Here is a 19,073-nt window from a genome sequence, read left to right on the forward strand (position 1 = left end):
TTAAGGTGGAGAAAGACAGATTTTTGAATGATAAAGGGTTATCGGGAGCGGGTGGGGAAGTGGAGCTGAGCCCAAGACAAGATCAGCCATGATCTTATTGAATGGCAGAGCAGGCTCGAGGGGCCAAACGGCCAAATCCTGCTCCTATTCCTTATGTTCTTATGAACTAAAGGCAGCACTGTCGGCAACCAAATCTGTAAAAGCTGCTGGTCCAGATGGTGTTTACCCAGAATTCTTTAAAGCATTGGGACCCATAGCGAAGAGATGGTTGACCTGCTCCTTCTCCAAGGAACTGGCACCTGATAAAATTCCACCTATTTGGAGGGAGACTAAAATAAGTGCCGTCCTGAAGCAGGGGAATAATGCTTGTGAAGCCTTCCGCTACCACCCGCTCTCCTTCCTTTGCACTTGTTGTAAAGTGCTGGAGAGGCTAATACTACACAGACTAGCCCCCAACATCGAGCCAACCATCCCTAAAGCACAAGTGTGCTTCTGGGGAAACCGTAACTGCTCCGACAAATAGGTAGCTTTAACAACACACATCGAAGCAGGCCTCAAGCACCAGCTCATGACCACCATCGCACTCATGGACCTGTCAGTGGTGTATGACACAGTATGGAAGAAGCACTTCACCATTTATACTCTGCAGAACAGCGATCCATCTTCTCAACTCCATGCTTAGGAAGCGACGCTTCCATGTGTACGTTCACCTGCGGGGGCAGACAGGGCCTCGGTTTAATATCTCATCTGAATAATGGCACCCCTAGCAGCGTAGCACTCTCTCAGTACTGCACTGGAGTGTCAGCCTAGATTCATGTGCTCAAGTCCCTGGAGTGGGACATGAACCCAGAAACGTCCAGCTCACAGGCGAGGGCACTACTAACTCAGTCACAGTTAACATAGAAACATAGAAACATAGAAAATAGGTGCAGGAGTAGGCCATTCGGCCCTTTGAGCCTGCACCGCCATTCAATATGATCATGGCTGATCACTCCCTCAGTACCCCTTTCCTGCTTTCTCTTCATACCCCTTGATCCCTTTAGCCATAAGGACCATATCTAACTCACTCTTGAATATATCCAATGAACTGGCATCAACAACTCTCTGCAGCAGGGAATTCCACAGGTTAACAACTCTCTGAGTGAAGAAGTTTCTTCTCATCTCAGTCCTAAATAGCCTACCCCTTATCCTAAGACTATGTTCCCTGGTTCTGGACTTCACCAACATTTGGAACATTCTTCCCGCATCTAACCTGTCCAGTCCTGTCAGAATCTTATACATTTCTATGAGATCCCCTCTCATCCTTCTAAACTCCAGTGAATACAGGCCCAGTCGATCCAGTTTCTCCTCATATGTCAGTCCAGCTATCCCTGGAATCAGTTTGATGAACCTTTGCTGGACTCCCTCAATAGCAAGAATGTCCTTCCTCAGATTAGGAGACCAAAACTGAACACAATATTCCAGGTGATGCCTCACTAAGGCCCTATACAACTGCAGTAAGACCTCCCTGCTCCTATACTCACATCCCCTCGCTATGAAGGCCAACATACCATTTGCCTTCTTCAAGGCCTGCTGTACCTGCATGCCAACTTTCAATGACTGATGAATCATGACACCCAGGTCTCGTTGCATCTTTTCCTAATCTGCCGCCATTCAGATAATATTCTGCCTTCGTGTTTTTGCCCCCAAAATGGATAACCTCACATTTATCCACATTATACAGCATCTGCCATGCATTTGCCCACTCGCCTAACCTGTCCAAGTCACCGTGCAGCCTCTTAGTGTCCTCCTCACAGCTCACACCGCCAACCAGTTTAGTGTCATCTGCAAACTTGGAGATATTACACTCAGTTCCTTCATCTAAATCGTCCATGTATATTGTAAAGAGCTGGGGTCCCAACACTGAGCCCTGCGGCACTCCATTAGTCACTGCCTGCCATTCTGAAAAGGACCCATTTATCCCGACTCTCTGCTTCTTGTCTGCCAACCAGTTCTCTATCCACATCAGTACATTACCCCCAATACCATGTGCTTTGACTTTGCACACCAATCTCTTGTGTGGGACCTTGTCAAAAGCCTTTTGAAAGTCCAAATACACCACATCCACTGATTCTCCCTTGTCCACTCTACTAGTTACATCCTCAAAAAATTCCAGAAGATTCGTCAAGCATGATTTCCCTTTCATAAATCCATGCTGCCACTACTTTCCAAATGCTGCTATTTCATCCTTAATAATTGATTCCAACATTTTCCCCACCACTAATGTCAGGCTAACCAGTCTATAATTACTCGCTTTCTCTCTCCCTACTTTTTAAAAAAGTGGTGTTACATTAGCTACCCTCCAGTCCATAGGAACTGATCCAGAGTCGATAGACTGTTGGAAAATGACTGTCAGTGCATCCACTATTTCTAGGGCCACTCCCTTAAGTATTCTGGGATGCAGACTATCAGGCTCCGGGGATTTATCGGCCTTCAATCGCATCAATTTCCCTAACACAATTTCCCGCCTAATAAGGATATCCTTCAGTTCCTCCTTCTCACTAGACCCACTGTCCTCTAGTACATTCGGAGGGTTATTTGTGTCTTCCCTCATGAAGACAGAACCGAAGTATTTGTTCAATTGGTCTGCCATTTCTTTGTTCCCCATTATAAATTCACCTGAATCTGACTGCAAAGGACCTATGTTTGTCTTCACTAATCTTTTTCTCTTCACATATTTATAGAAGCTTTTGCAGTCAGTTTTTATGTTCCCTGCAAGCTTCCTCTCATACTCTATTTTCCCCCTATTAATTAAAGCCTTAGTCCTCCTCTGTTGAATTCTGAATTTCACCCAGTCCTCAGGTTTGTTGATTTTTCTAGCCAATTTATATGCCTCTTTTTCTTTTCTTTATCAGTAAGTAACATTTAGCATTGTTGTTGCCAAATTAAGTTTATCTAGGGGTTAAGTCATGGCAGGAGAGCTCGGACATGTGTTATGCTCCTCTTGTACTATGTGGGAAGTCAGGGACACCTCCGGTGACACCTCCGGTGACACCTCCGGTGTCTCTGACGACTACATGTGCGGGAAGTGTATCCGCCTCCAGCTCCTGTCGGACCGCTTTGCAGCCCTGGAGCTGCGGGTGGATGAACTCTGGAGCATCCACGATGCTGGTAATGACATAAATAGCACGTTTAGTGAGTTGGTCTTAACATTACTATTCTATGATTCTATGAACAGGGCCATGAGAAAATTCTATTTCCTCACACTAGTAGAGACTGTAACTCCTCCCTGTTCCTAAGAATAATATTCAAGCGATTGAAAAAACAAGATGGACATACATCAAATGAATCAGCTGTTTGCACCTGGAGTGTCAGCCTAGATTTTTGTGCTCAACTCTCTGGAGTGGGACTTGAACCCACAACTGCCTGACTCAGAGGCGAGGGTGCGACCCACTGAGCTACAACTGGCACACAAATATTATGATCACTGTTCCCCAAACGCTTTCCCATTGAAACATGCTCCACTTGCCCCACTTCATTCCCCAGAACTAGACCCAGCATTGCTTCCTTCCTCATTGGGCTGGAAACGCACTGATCAAGTACATTCTCTTGTACACATTTCAGGGAGCTGAGGGAGGGCGGACTGGTGCTGGATGAAAGTATCCTGGCAGCTGCCAGGGAATCTGGTGCTCCATTGCATGATGATCTTCCTATGGTCACAGATAAGCTGCTTATTGAGGGAGTGGAAGCCCTTACATTTGACAAAGACTCCTGGGTGAGGATAGGGTGCCCTAATGATCATATGTGCAGTTGATGATGCCCTGAGGAGGAGGCAATAGTCCGGGGTCGGAGGCCTATAAAAAGGCCATGAGTGCAGGAGTTCGGGCAGTGTCGGTGAGGAGGCCACAGTCCGGGGTCGGAGGCCGATAAAAAGGCCGCGAGTGCAGGAGTTCGGGCAGTGTCGAGGAGGTGCGTTGTGAGGCGTGACTTGTGCAGCTGCTGGGAGAAGGCAAAAAAGAAGTAGAAAGAAATAGAAAGGTGACGTCACAGCTAAGGGGGTAAGTGATTGGCTGGTGATTGGTAAGTAGTTTTTCTTTTTTCTCTTCTATATCAGTGAGTAACTTTTAGCACTGTTGTTGCCAATTTAAGTTAATCTAAGGGTTAAGTCATGGCAGGAGAGCTCAGACACATGTTATGCTCCTCCTGTACTATGTAGGAAGTCAGGGACGCTTGCGATGTCCCTGACGACTATGTGTGTGGGAAGTGTATCCGCCTCCAGCTCCTGACCAACGGCGTTGCGGAATTGGAGCTGCGGGTGGATTCACTCTGGAGCATCCATGATGCTGAGAATGACGTGAACAGCACATTTAGTGAGTTGGTCTTACCGCAGGTAAAGGGTTCACAGCCAGATAGGGAATGGAAGACCAATAAGAAGAGCAGTGCAAGGAAGGTCCCCTGCGGTCATCCCCTTGCAAAACAGATACACTGCTTTGAGTACTGTTGAGGGGGTGACTCATCAGGGGGAGCAGCAGCAGCCAAGTTCATGGCACCATGGCTGGCTCTGCTGCACAGGAGGGCAGGAAAAAGAGTGGGAGAACGATAGTGATAGGGGATTCAATGGTGAGGGGAACAGATAGGTGTTTCTGCGGCCACAACCTAGACTCCAGGCTGGTATGTTGCCTCCCTGGTGCAAGGGTCAAGGATGTCTCAGAGTGGGTGCAGGACATTCTGAAAAGGGAGGGTGAACAGCCAGTTGTTGTGGTGCACATTGGTACCAATGATATAGGTAAAAAACTGGATGAGGTCCTACGAGACGAAATTAAGGAGCTAGGAGCTAAATTAAAAAATAGGACCTCAAAAGTAGTAATCTCGGGATTGCTACCAGTGCCACATGCTAGTCAGAGTAGGAATCTCAGGATAGCTCAGATGAATACATGGCTTGAGCAGTGGTGCAGCAGGGAGGGATTCAAATTCCTGGGGCATTGGAGCCGGTTCTGGGGGAGGTAGGACCATTACAAACCGGACGGTCTGCACCTAGGCAGGACCGGAACCAATGTCCTAGGAGGAGTGTTTGCTGGTGCTGTTGGGGTGGAGTTAAACTAATATGGCAGGGGGACCAATGCAGGGAGGCAGAGGGAAACAAAATGGAGACAGAAGCAAAAGACAGAAAGGAGATGAGTAAAAGTGGAGGGCAGAGAAACCCAAGGCAAAAAACATAAAGGGCCACTTTGCAGCAAAATTCTAAAGGGTCCAAGTGTGTTAAAAAGGCAAGTGCCTCAATGCGAGGAGTATTCAGAATAAGGTGGACGAATTAACTGTGCAGATAGCAGTTAACGGATACGATGTGGTTGGCATCATGGAGACATGGCTCCAGGGTGACCAAGGCTGGGAACTCAACATCCAAGGGTATTCAACATGTAGGAAGGATAGACAGAAAGGAAAAGGAGGCGTGGTGGCATTGCTGGTTAAAGAGGAAAATAATGCAATATTAAGGAAAGACATTAGCTTCGATGATGTGAAATCGGTATGGGTGGAGCTACGGAATACCAAGGGGCAGAAAACGCTAGTGGGAGTTGTGTACAGACCTCCAAACAGTAGTAGTGATGTTGGGGAGGACATCAAATAGGAAATTAGGGGTGCATGCAATAAGGGTGCAGCAGTTATCATGGGTGACTTTAATATGCATATAGATTGGGCTAACCAAACTGGAAACAATACGGTGGAGGAGGAGTTCATGGAGTGCATAAGGGATGGTTTTCTAGACCATATGTCGAGGAACCAACTAGGGGGGAGGCCATCTTAGACTGGGTGTTGTGTAATGATAGAGGATTAATTAGCAATCTCGTTGTGCGAGGCCCCTTGGGGAAGAGTGACCATAATATGATGGAATTCTACATTAGGATGGAGAATGAAACAGTTAATTCAGAGACCATGGTCCAGAACTTAAAGAAGGGTAACTTTGAAGGTATGAGGCGTGAATTGGCTAGGATAGATTGGCGAATGATACTTAAGGGGTTGACAATGGATGGGCAATGGCAAATATTTAGAGACCGCATGGATGAACTACAACAATTGAACATCCCTGTCTGGCGTAAAAATAAAAAAGAGAAGGTGACTCAACCGTGGATATCAAGGGAAATCAGGGATAGTATTAAAGCCAAGGAAGTGGCATATATATTGTCCAGAAATAGCAGTGAACCTGGGAACTGGGAGAAATTTAGAACTCAGCAAAGGAGGAAAAAGGGTTTGATTAGGGCAGGGAAAATAGAGTACGAGAGGAAGCTTGCAGGGAACATTAAGATGGACTGCAAACGCTTCTATAGATATGTAAAGAGAAAAAGGTTAGTAAAGACAAATGTAGGTCCCCTGCAGACAGAATCAGGGGAAGTCATAACGGGGAACAAATAAATGGCAGACCAATTGAACAAGTACTTTGGTTCGGTATTCACTAAGGAAGACACAAAGAACCTTCCGGATATAAAAGGGGTCAGCGGGTCTAGTAAGAAGGAGGTCCTGAGGGATATCCTTATTAGTTGGGAAATTGTGTTGGGGAAATTGATGGGATTGAAGGCTGATAAATCCCCAGGGCCTGATGTCTGCATCCCAGAGTGCTCAAGGAGGTGGCCTTGGCAATAGCGGATGCATTGACAGTCATTTTCCAACATTCCATCGACTCTGGATCAGATCCTGTGGAGTGGAGGGTAGCTAATGTAACCCCACTTTTTAAAAAAGGAGGGAGAGAGAAAACAGGGAATTATATACCGGTCAGCCTGACATCGGTAGTGGGTAAATTGATGGAATCAATTATTAAGGATGTCATAGCAGCGCATTTGAGAAGACATGACATGATAGGTCCAAGTCAGCATGGATTTGTGAAAGGGAAATCATGCTTGACAAATCTTCTGGAATTTTTTGAGGATGTTTCCAGCAGAGTGGACAAGGGAGAAACAGTTGATTTGGTGTATTTGGACTTTCAGAAGGCTTTCGACAAGAGATTAATGTGCAAAGTTAAAGCACATGGGATTGGGGGTAGTGTGCTGAGGTGGATTGAGAACTGGTTGGAAGACAGGAAGCAAAGAGTAGGAGTAAATGGGTACTTTTCAGAATGGCAGGCAGTGACTAGTGGGGTAGCGCAAGGTTCTGTGCTGGGGCCCCAGCTGTTTACATTGTACATTAATGATTTAGATGAGGGGATTAAATGTAGTATCTCCAAATTTGCGGATGACAATAAGTTGGGTGGCAGTGTGAGCTGCGAGGAGGATTCTATGACTGCAGAGTAACTTGGATAGGTTAGGTGAGTGGGCAAATGCATGGCAGATGAAGTATAATGTGGATAAATGTGAGGTTATCCACTTTGGTGGTAAAAACAGAGAGACAGACTATTATCTGAATGGTGACAGATTAGGAAAAGGGGAGGTGCAACGAGACCTGTGTGTCATGGTAGATCAGTCATTGAAGGTTGGCATGCAGGTACAGCAGGCGGCTAAGAAAGCAAATGGCATGTTGGCCTTCATAGCGAGGGGATTTGAGTACAGGGGCAGTGAGGTGTTACTACAGTTGTACAGGGCCTTGGTGAGGCCACACCTGGAGTATTGTGTACAGTTTTGGTCTCCTAACTTGAGGAAGGACATTCTTGCTATTGAGGGAGTGCAGCGAAGGTTCACCAGACTGATTCCAGGGATGGCGGGACTGACATATCAAAAAATACTGGATCAACTGGGCTTGTATTCACTGGAGTTCAGAAGAATGAGAGGGGATCTCATAGAAATGTTTAAAATGCTGACGGGTTTAGACAGGTTAGATGCAGGAAGAATGTTCCCAATGTTGGGGAAGTCCAGAACCAGGGATCACAGTCTAAGGATAAGCGGTAAGCCATTTAGGGTCGAGATGAGGAGAAACTTCTTCACCCAGAGAGTGGTGAACCTGTGGAATTCTCTACCACAGTAGGTGTTGAGGCCATTCACTAAATATATTCAAAAAGGAGTTAGATGTAGTCCTTACTACTAGGGGGATCAAGGGGTATGGCGAGAAAGCAGGAATGGGGTACTGAAGTTGCATGTTCAGCCATGAACTCATTGAATGCTAGTGCAGGCTAGAAGGGCCGAATGGCCTACTCCTGCACCTATTTTCTATGTTTCTATGTTTCTATGAACCCAAGGGAAGCCAGCCAGAGCGACAAAGCTGAGCGTCCGCTCAGTAATACCCGCTTCATCAATGGCAAAGTTGATATTACTGGCTGACTTGTCAAACAATGCATCGGTGACCTGTGTGATGCATCTGTGGGCGGCCGACTGCGAAATGCCACAAATGTCTGCTGCAGATACCTGGAAAGAGCCTGAAGTAAAGGTGCTGAGGGCGCTGGAGACTCTGAGAACCACTGGGAAGGCATGTCCACCTACTCCACTGAGGTACGGGTCCAGCAATCTGCAAATGTCTGCGATGATCTGCCGATGATTTGGCACTGCTGCTCAGTCATGGTGAGGAAGCTCATCCTCTGCCTGTTGGGGGTATTGCCTCTGGCGGGTGCAGCCCTGCACCAATGCCCTCTGCATTGTGGAGCATCAAGTGGTTGAGAAGATGGTTGGTGGTATTGTTATTGGTGCTGCTGGTGTTGGTGCTCATCGTGGTCAGATTCTGAGGACCAAGATGAGACGGTATAGACACCACCCTTGCTGATGGAATAGATGGCAGGTCAAGTCGCAATGACAGAAGTAATCTGTCAATAATGTCAATGCACCATCATCCCTTTTGTCTCTTAATCGTTTCTGCCTTCCACTCTATCACAGACCTTCCCTTTTGTACATTCCTCCTTGTTTTGATGTAAACCTGTAAATACCTTGTTTAACCACCAGAGGGCTCATCCCCTGGAGTTCCACGGGATCCCACAATCCCTTGGGAGCACCTGTACTTAAGGAGGCCTCACAGGCTGGAGAGGCACTCTGGAGACCTGTAATAAAAGACTACGGTCACACTTTACTTTGAGCTCACAATATCTGTTCAGACTCTTTATTCATATACTACAACTGGTGATGAGATACAGATGACAAACCCAACAATGCAGAGAACTTTTTGGAGGGAGAAGATTGGGAAACCTTTGTGGAGTGACTCGACCGATACTTCGTGGCCAACGAGCTGGAAGGAGAAGCGAACGCTGCCAAATGAAGGGCGATTCTCCTCACCGTTTGCGGGGCACCAACATATGGCCTCATGAAAAATCTGCTTGCTCCAGCGAAACCCACAGATAAATTGTACGATGATTTGTGCACACTGGTCCGGGAGCATCTGAACCCGAAGGAAAGCGTTCTGATGGCGAGGTACCGGTTCTGCACATACAAAAGGTCTGAAGGCCAGGAAGTGGCGAGTTATTTCGCCGAGCTAAGATGCCTCGCAGGACATTGCGAATTTGAAGGACATTTGGAGCACATGCTCAGAGACTTCTTTGTACTTGCCATTGGCCAATGAAGTGATACTTCGCAAACTTTTGACTGTAGAGACCCCATCCTTGAGTAAAGCCATAGCGATAACTCAGGCGTTCATTGCCACCAGTGACAATACGAAGCAAATCTCTCAGCACACAAGTGCTGCTACTAGTATTGTGAACAAAGTGATGTTGTTTTCAAATCGCAATGTACAGGGCAGGTCACACATGCCTGCAGCTGCACGTCCTCAGATGTCTCAAAGTCCACCATCAAGGGTGATGAATGCAAGGCCATTAACACCTTGTTGGCGCTGGGGGGGGTGATCATCGTTTCCATTCATGCCGCTTCAAAGGATATGTTTGCAAGGGCTGTGGAACAATGGGACATCCCCAATGTATGTGCAGGCGAGCTGAAAATCCTGCTAATCCTGCAAAGCACCATGTTGCAGAGGAGAACAGATCCACGTGGATCACGACGAACCAACGCCACTGACTGAGGAGGCAGAGATATATGGGGTGCAAACATTTACCACAAAGTGTCCGCCGATAATGCTGAAGGTTGAATTAAATGGACTCCCGGTGTCAATGGAGCTGTACATGGGCGCGAGCCAGTCCATTATGAGCAAAAAGACTTTCGATAAATTGTGGTGCAGCAAGGCCTCAAGGCCAGTCCTGACTCCCATTCGCACTAAATTCAGAACTTATACAAAGGAACTGATTCCCGTAATCGGCAGTGCTACTGTAAAGGTCTCCTACGATGGAGTGGTGCACAAGTTACCACTCTGGGTTGTACCAGGCGATTGTCCCACGCTGTTCAGCAGGAGCTGGCTGGGAAAGATACACTGGAACTGGGATGAAGTCCGAGCACTCTCGTCTATCCATGACAGTTTGTGTGCCCAGGTCTTAAACAAGTTCCCCTCGCTGTTGGAACCAGGCATCGGGAAGTTCCAAGAAGCAAAAGTGCGGATCCACCTAATTTTGGGGGCGCGACCCATCCATCACAAGGCGAGAGCCATACCGTACATGATGAGAGAAAGGTTGGAGATCGAGCTAGACCGGCTGCAATGAGAGGGCATCATTTCACCGATCGAATTCAACGAGTGGGCCAGTCTGATTGTTCCAGTCCTCAAGGGAGATGGCACCATCAGAATCTGTAGTGATTGATAGTTACTTAGTAATCATTTCTCCCAGCAGGATCAATACCCACTACCTAAGGCAGATGACCTTTTTGCGACACTGGCGGGAGGAAAGATGTTCATGAAGCTGGACTTGAACTCGGCCTACATAACACAGGAGCTGGAGGAATCATCGAAGGGCCTCACCTGCAACAACACGCACAAAGGTCTCTTCATTTACAACAGATGCTCAATTGGGATTCGATCAGCTGCGGTGATATTCCAGAGAAACATGGACAACTTACTGAAGTCGGTCCCGCACACAGTGGTCTTTCAGGACGACATCTTGGTTACAGATCGGGACACAGTCGAGCATCTGCAGAACCTGGAGGAGGTTCTTAGTTGGCTCAACTGTGTGGGGCTCAGGTTAAAATGCTCGAAGTGCATTTTCCTGGCGCCTGAAGTGGAGATCCTGGGGAGACGAATCGCAGCGGATGGCATCAAGCACACCGATTCGAAAATGGAGGCAATCGAGAATGCACCGAGGCCACAGAACGTGACGGAGCTGCGATCGTTTCTAGGGCTCCTGAACTACTTTGGTAACTTCTTATCGGATCTCAGCACACTGTTAGAACCACTGCACGCCTTACTGCGTAAAGGAGACGAATGGGTATGGGGTAAAAACAAAGAAAATGCCTTTGTAAAAGCTAGAAAACTGTCATGCTCAAACAGATTGCTTATATTGTATGATCCATGTAAGCGTTTGGTACCAGCGTGTAATGCGTCGTCATATGCTGTCAGGTGTGTATTGCAACAAGTTAATGAATCTGGGAAATTGCAACCGGTTGCTTATGCATCCAGAAGTCTGTCTATGGCTGAGTGGGCCTACAGCATGATTGAAAAAGAAGCATTAGCATGTGCTTATGGGGTGAAGTAAATGTATCACTATCTGTTTGGGCTCAAATTTGAATTGGAAACTGACCATAAGACACTGATATCCCTCTTTTCTGAAAGTAAGGGGATAAATACGAATGCATCGGCCTGCATCCCGAGATGGGTGCTCACGTTATCCACATAGAACTATGCCACAGACCAGGCACAGAAAACTGTGCCAATGCTTTCAATAGGCTGCCATTGCCCACCACGGGGGTAGAAATGGCACAGCCCGCAGATTTGGTCACGGTAATGGAAGCATTCGAGAGTGAGCAATCACCCTTTACCGCCCAACAGATTAGAACCTGGATGAGCCAGGACCCTTGACTGTCCTTATTAAAAATCTGTGTGCTTCACGGGAGCTTGTCCAGTGTCCCATTAGAAATGCAGGAAGAGATAAAGCCATATGATCGGCACAAAGGTGAAATGTTTATAAAGGCAGACTGCCTTCTGTGGGGTAATCGGGTAGTGGTGCCAAAAAGGGCAGGGACACTTTCATGAATGATCACCACATTACTCAACCAGGCTTTGTAATGATGAAAGCGATAGCCAGATCTCACGTGTGGTAGCCCGGTACTTAGAGTCCTGTGTGCACAAATGTAATACATGTTTACAGTTAAGCAATGCACCCAGGGAGGCGCCACTAAGTTTGTGGTCTTGGCCCTCCAAACCGTGGTCTAAGGTCCATGTCGACTATGCAGGCCCGTTCTTGGGAAAAATATTCCTTGTGGTTTTAGATGTGTACTCCAAATGGATTGAATGTGAGATAATATCGGCAAGCACGTATGCTGCCACCACTGAAAGCCTGCGGGCCATGTTTGGCATGCACGGCCTGCCTGATATCCTTGTGAGCGACAATGGGCCGTGTTTCACCAGTGACAAATTCAAAGAGTTCATGGCCCGCAATGGGATCAAACATGTTACATCTGCCCCATTCAAACCAGCATCCAATGGTCAGGCAGAGAGAGCAGTGCAAACCATCAAGCAAGGCTTGAAGAGGGTAACTAAAGGCTCACTGCAGACTCACCTATCCCGAGTCATGCTTAGTTACCGCACGAGACTCCACTCGCTCACTGGGATTCCACCCACTGAACTGCTCATGAAAAGGGCACTTAAGACAAGGCTCTCGTTAGTTTACCCTGAGCGACACGAACAGGTAGCGAGCAGGCGGCTTCAACAAAGTACTTTTCATAATAGTGCAAATGTGTCACACGAAATTGAAATTAATGATTCTGTATTTTGTTGAACTATAGACAAGGTCCCAAGTGGCTTCCCGGCACTGTCATGACCAAAGAGGGGAGTAGGTTGTTTCGGGTCAAACTTTCAAATGGACTCATCTACAGGAAACACTTGGAGCAAACCAAAATCAGATTCACGGACTATCCAGAGCAACCCACATTAGACCCTACCTTTTTTGACCCCCCAACACACACACCAGTGGCAACCGACCCAGCGGTTGACCACAAAGTAGAACCCATCACCCACAGCAGCCCAGCAGGACTCACCTCTCCAGGCAGCCCAGCAAGGCCAGCTGCACATCAGCCCAGCGAGGGCCCAACAAACGATTCACCAAAACCAGCATTTGCACCGAGACGATCAACCAGGGAAAGGAAGGCCCCAGATCGACTCACCTTGTAAATAATTACATTATTGACTTTGGGGGGGAATGTTGTTATATATGTAAACCTGTAAATACCTTGTTTAACCACCAGAGGGCTCATCCTCTGGACTCCCAAGGGATCCCACAATCCCTTGGGAGTACCTGTACTTAAGGAGGCTTCACAGGTTGGAGAGGCACTCTGGAGACCTGCAATAAAAGACTAAGGTCACACTTTACTTTGAGCTCACAGTATCTGGTCAGACTCTTTATTCATATACTACACTCCCCTCCCCACTTTCCCTGCCCCTACACTTCCTTAAAAAAACTGTTACATCTGTAACTTTTTCCATTTCTGCTGAAAGTTCATCGATGTGAAAAATGAACTCTGTTACAGCTGCCTGACCTGCTGAGTATTTCAGCATTTTCACTTTTTTCTTTCAGGTTTCCAGCATTCGCAATATTTTACTTTTGTGTGAATGGTGTGACAGGTTCCAACAGCGAGGAGAGACTAAATGCCGACTTTCCAGAAACACTTGCAGCCTGTAGAAAGCTAAATCTGTGCTGGCAATGCCGTCAGCAACAGCTTCTGCCTGAGGAAACATAGAAATATAGAAATATAGACAATAGGTGCAGGAGTAGGCCATTTGGCCCTTCGAGCCTGCACCACCATTCAATAAGACCATGGCTGATCATTCCCTTAGTACCCCTTTCCTGCTTTCTCTTCATACCCCTTGATCCCTTTAGCCGTAAGGGCCATATCTAACTCTCTTTTGAATATATCCAATGAACTGGCATCAACAACTCTCTGCGGCAGGGAATTTTATAGGTTAACAAGTCTCTGAGTGAAGAAGTTTCTCCTCATCTCAGTCCTAAATGGCCTACCCCTTATCCTAAGACTATGTCCCCTGTTTCTGGATTTCCCCAACATCGAGAACATTCTACCCGCATCTAAACTGTCCCGTCCCGTCAGAATCTTATACGTTTCTATGAGATCCCCTCTCATCCTTGTAAACTCCAATGTATAAAGGCCCAGTTGATCCAGTCTCTCCTTATATGTCAGTCCAACCATCCCGGGAATCAGTCTGGTGAACCTTCGTCGCACTCCCTCAATAGCAAGAACGTCCTTCCTCAGATTAGGAGACCAAAACTGAAGACAATATTCCAGGTGAGGCCTCACCAATGCCCTGGACAACTGCAGTAAGACCTCCCTGCTCCTATACTCAAATCCCCTAGCTATGAAGGTCAACATACCATTTGCCTTCTTCACCGCCTGCTGTACCTGTATGCCAACTTTCAATGAATAATGAACCATGACACCCAGGTCTCATTGCACCTCCCCTTTTCCTAATCTGCCGCCATTCAGATAATATTATGTCTCTGCTTTTTTGCCCTCAAACTGGATAACCTCACATTTATCCACATTATACTGAACCTGCCATGCATTTGCCCACTCACCTAACCTGTCCAAGTCATCCTGCAGCCTCCTAGCATCCCCCTCACAGCTCACACCGCCACCCAGCTTAGTGTCATCTGCAAACTTGGAGATATTACACTCAATTCCTTCATCCAAATCATTGATGTATATTGTAAAGAGCTGGGGTCCCAGCACTGAACCTTGCGGTACCCCACAGCCAGATCAGCCATGATCTTATTGAATGGCGGAGCAGGCTCAAGGGGCTAGATGGCTTATTCCTGTTCCTAATTCTTATGTTCTTATGTTATGTTATGTTCCCACTAGTCACTGCCTGCCATTCTGAAAAGGACCCGTTTATCCCGACTCTCTGCTTCCTGTCTGCCAACCAGTTCTCTATCCACGTCAGTATATTACCCCCAATACTTGTGCTTTAATTTTGCACACCAATCTCTTGTGTGGGACCTTGTCAAAAGCCTTTTGAAAGTCCAAATACACCACATCCACTGGTTCTCCCTTGTCCAATCTACGAGTTACATCCTCAAAAAATTCCAGAAGATTTGTCAAGCATGATTTCTCCTTCATAAATCCATGCTGATTTGGACCGATCCTGTCACTGCTTTCCAAATGCGCTGCTATTTCATCCTTAATAATTGATTCCAATATTTTTCCCACTACTGATGTCAGGCTAGCTAGTCTATAATTACCCACTTTCTCTCTCCCTCTCTTTTTAAAAGTGGTGTTACAGTAGCTACCCTCCAGTCCATAGGAACTGATCCAGAGTCGATAGACTGTTGGGAAATGATCAACAATGCATCCACTATTTCTCGGGCCACTTTCTTAAGTACTCTGGGATACAGACTATCAGGCCCTGGGGATTTATCGACCTTCAATTCCATCAATTTCCCTAACACAATTTCCCGCCTAATAAAGATATCCTTCAGTTCCTCTTTCTCACTAGACCCTCAGTCCCCAATACTTCCGGAAGGTTATTTGTGTCTTCCTTAGTGTAAGGGTCGAAAATCCAGTGCAACACAAAAAAAAAGGCACCCGGTAACAAGGAAACAGAGCATGGGACCATTTCATACACCCTTTTAATCGAACATTGGCCAAGGCAAGCCGCAGGAAGTAAGGCAGGCTGGGAAATATGTCTGTGGCCAGACACTATGTGTATCCGGGGGCCACAGACAGGCTGAGAAGCCGGCCAATCCCGGGAAAGTGCATCCTGGGCCAGCCAATCAGTGAATCGAGCCGGGCCAGAAGCAGGAAAATCCTCGACCAATAGGGAATACTCGGCCTATTTTGTAAAGGACAACTTACCTGGATCTAATCAAGGAGAATGGTCCATCACCAGCCCATTACCCATGTACATAAAGACAATAGGAGAGGCCAACACCTCAGTGCATCCCGACCCTGACACAATAGCCAGCCAGACTATCAGGCACCGCGATGCACAGGAAACAATGCTTTACCTTAACACCTCATCACCACCTCGACTCAAACAATGAGATACTGATTCAGTTTGGGTACGGAAAGGGCTGGAAACCGAACCGGGTCTAAAAGTGAGAGCTGGCAGCACTTGAAGAACACAGACAAGGGGACCTGACGACACCGCGAAGGAAGAGAGAGGGACTCAGCCTCGAAAAAGAACGACCCAGGCAAAAGAACTTCGGAGCGGCCAAAGACAACTGCCACCAGCGGACCTAGACTCCACCCGTGTGCTGAACCAGCGACTGGAAACCGAGGGAGAGAAAAAGGAGGGTGCGCCCAACCTTGGCCGAAGCAACCGAGCCGCACACCAGGACCACACTCCGAGGCCCACCGACTGGACAACTGACGACCGAGGTGACCAGTGGAGGCAACATTCACCCCAGTCTACATCGACAATTCACCCGGCCGAAAAGAAACACAACTGTGAGCCCATACAACGTCCGAGGATAATTGGAGCAAATCCGACTTAAGGTGGGACCCACTATACCCGTCAAAGGAAACTGTGAGTATCACCCTGGCGTCTTCTCCCAACTCTCAGCTTAGGCTAGTTAGGTGTAAAGGAGGGGGTGGGTGATAGAGTGGGTATAAGGATTTTAAACTTGTGTAGAATTTCGTTGTGTCCGTTCCTCCCATAAACCTTTTTTTCCTTAGTTCAAAGTGGTTCAACAAGTCAGTGCGTCGACCTTGTATTTCATTTGGTCCACACTTTGGGGGCTCGCACCACTTTTATTATGTGTGTATTAGTTTTGTGTTGTCTTTAGCAACTTAACCTTGTTTAAACGCTCACCTGGGTTTTAATAAAGTAGGATTTACCTGACTTTTCCAGGAACATTTCTTGTCTTTTGCATCTCTTATTGTGGGAAGCTCATTATCCACCTAAATTCTGAGGTCAGAACCAAATAGGGATGCAGGATGCCTCAAAACGTCAAGGTTGCGATTGGATATAAGCAGCCTCAGACTTATTGGTGGTATCAAACATATCACTAAGCTGTAATTGGGTATAAGCAGAAAAAGAGTCCACTGGTGATAGCAACTCAAATCACCATAGTCTGAATGTTGCACCCGGTTACCAGCAACCGTAGAAGGAAAAACTCCTACATTAGTGAAGATAGAACCAAAGTATTTGTTCAATTGGTCTGCCATTTCTTTGTTCCCCATTATAAATTCACCTGAATCCGACTGCAAGGGATCTACGTTTGTCTTCACTAATCTTTTTCTCTTCATATACCTATAGAAGCTTTTGCAGTCAGTTTTTATGTTCCTGGCAAGCTTCTTCTCGCACTCTGTTTTCCCCCCTTAATTAAACACTTTGTCCTCCTCTGCTGAATTCTAAATTTCTCCCAGTCCTCATGTTTGTTGCTTTTTCTGGCAAATTTATATGCCTCTTCCTTGGATTTAACACTATCCTTAATTTCCCTTGTTAGCCAAGGTTGAGCCACCTTCCCCATTTTATTTTTACTCAAGACAGGGATGTACAATTGCTTAAGTTCATCCATGTGATCTTTAAATATTTGCCATTGCCCATCCACCGCCAACCCTTTAAATATCATTTGCCTGCCTATTCTAGCCAATTCACACCTCAAACCATCAAAGTTACCTTTCCTTAAGATCAGGACCCTAGTTTCTAAAATAACTGTTTCACTCTCCATCTTAATGAAGAATTCTACCATGTTATGGTCAATCTTCCCCAAGGGGCCTTGCACAACAAAATTGCTAATTAGCCCTTTCTCATTACACATCACCCAGTCTAGGATGGCCAGCTCCCTGGTTGGTTCCTCGACATATTGGTCCAGAAAACCATTCCTCATACCCTCCAGGAAATCCTCCTCCACCGCATTGCTACCAGTTTGGTTAGCCCAAACTATATGTAGATTAAAGTCACCCATGATAACTGCTGTACCTTTATTGCATGCATCCCTAATTTCTTGTTTGATGCTGTCCCCAACCTTACTACTACTGTTTGGTGGTCTGTACACAACTCCCACTAATGTTTTCTGCCCCTTGGTATTCTGTAGCTCCACCCTACCGATTCCACATCATCCAAACTAATGTCCTTTCTTTCTATTGCATTAATTTCCTCTTTAACCAGTAATGCCACACCGCCTCTTTTTCCTTTCTGTCTATCCTTCCTAAATGTTGAATACCCCTGGATGTTGAGTTCCCAGCCTTGATTACCCTGGAGCCATGTCTCCGTGATGCCAATTACATCATGCCCGTTAACTGCTATCTGCGCATTTAATTCGTCCACCTTATTCCGAATACTCCTCGCATTGAGGCACAGAGCCTTCAGGCTTGTCTTTCTAACACACTTTGCCCCTTTAGAATTTTGCTGTAATTTGGCCTATTTACTTTTTTGCCTTAGGTTTCTCTGCCCTCCACTTTTACATTTCTTCTTTCTATCTTTTTCTTCTGCCCCCATTCTTCTTCCCTCTGTCTCCCTGCATAGGTTCCCATCCCCCTGCCATATTTGTTTAACTGCTTCCCAACAGCACTAGCAAACACTCCCCCTAGGACATTGGTTCTGGTCCTGCCCAGGTGCAGACCGTCCGGTTTGTACTGGTTTCAGCTCTGCCAGAACCGGTTCCAATGTCCCAGGAATTTGAATCCCTCCCTGCTGCACCACTCCTCAAGCCACGTATTCATCTGCGCTATCCTGTGATTCCTACTCTGATTAGCACGTGGCACTGGTAGCAATCCCGAGATTACTACTTTTGAGGTGCTACTTTTTAATTTAGCTCCTTGCTCCTTAAATTTGTCTCGTAGGACCTCATCCCGTTTTTTACCTCTATCATTGGTACCACGACAATTGGCTGTTCACCCTTCCTTTTCAGAATGTCCTGCACCCGCTCCGAGACATCCTTGACCCTTGCACCAGGGAGGGTCAACATACCATCCTGGAGTCTCGGTTGTGGCCGCAGAAACACCTATCTATTCCCCTTACAATCGAATCCCCTATCACTATCGCTCTCCCACTCTTTTTCCTGCCCTCCTGTGCAGCAGAGCCACCCACCATGCCATGAACTTGGCTGCTGCTGCCCTCCCCTGATGAGTCATCCTCCTCAACAGTACCCAAACAGTACCCAGTGTATCTGTTTTATACGGGGATGACCACAGGGGACTCCTGCA

Source organism: Pristiophorus japonicus, chromosome 13 (assembly GCF_044704955.1).
Source record: "Pristiophorus japonicus isolate sPriJap1 chromosome 13, sPriJap1.hap1, whole genome shotgun sequence".
Classification (NCBI taxonomy): Eukaryota; Metazoa; Chordata; class Chondrichthyes; family Pristiophoridae; genus Pristiophorus; species Pristiophorus japonicus.